Below are 981 nucleotides of genomic sequence, written 5' to 3' on the forward strand. Positions count from 1 at the left end.
GAAAAATCCCAGAAATAAATAATTTCCTATTTTTAAATCACCCTTATGGCAGTGTGCTGTTATCATTATTCTGTTTATTATTAATTACGGATATTGACCTCTTACTGTGCCTATGTGAAAAATTAAAGTTTATCATAGATACACATGAGTAGGAAAACATGGACATAGGCTTTGGGACCCTCTATGCCGATGAGGGAGCCCCTCAGGTACAGCTGCCTGTGGCTCTTGTTTTCCTCTGTCCGCCCCTCTTGGGCATCCAGAGCCCTCTACACAGACCACAGACAGCGCCGCTCCCTCTCCCAGATTACCACAGCCTCCCTTTCCCAGAAAATGCCCTGTGGGAGAGTAAATAGCCGGGCTTGGGGCATAATGGTTTTCTTCTGTTTTGTGTGACAGGATCTGATTGCGCAGAAAACTCCCCCGAACCTCAAATGATTACAGCTAGACGACGCTGCCGCTTCCTTCACGTGGCCGCAGCAGACAGGCGGGAGCCCAGAGCCGCAGAGCCAGGGCTGCGCTTGCAGGAGGAACAGCGCCAGGCAAGGCAGCGTGGCGCTTGGCAGCGGGGGGGACTTGTCTTGCTTACAAACCACTTAATAAAAAGCCCTCAGAGACATATGATTAAGTGAGGGAAAGGCGAATTGTAAGGCAATTCATGCAGCAGGGTATCATTTACTCCAGGAAAAGAAGGCTCACCAGCTGCTCCACATTCTGGAGGAGGGCAGACTGCCTGGTAACCCGGATGTCACCGAGGAGGGGGGTAGCGTGGGGAAGGTATAGACCTTGGCTTTATCATGCATGATTGGGTAACACAAAAAAACAAAACATATCAAAGAATTTTAAGAAACAAATAATGTGAAAGATGGACCCCATCATTTCTTTATCAGTCAAAATTAGAACTAACGGGGTTAGGGAGATGGCTCAGTAGAATAAGCTTGCCAGGCAAGAGCTAGGGCCTGAGTTCAATCTCTGGTTCTGGGG

The sequence above is a fragment of the Octodon degus genome, unplaced genomic scaffold, assembly GCF_000260255.1.
Source record: "Octodon degus isolate 3935 unplaced genomic scaffold, OctDeg1.0 scaffold00102, whole genome shotgun sequence".
Classification (NCBI taxonomy): Eukaryota; Metazoa; Chordata; class Mammalia; order Rodentia; family Octodontidae; genus Octodon; species Octodon degus.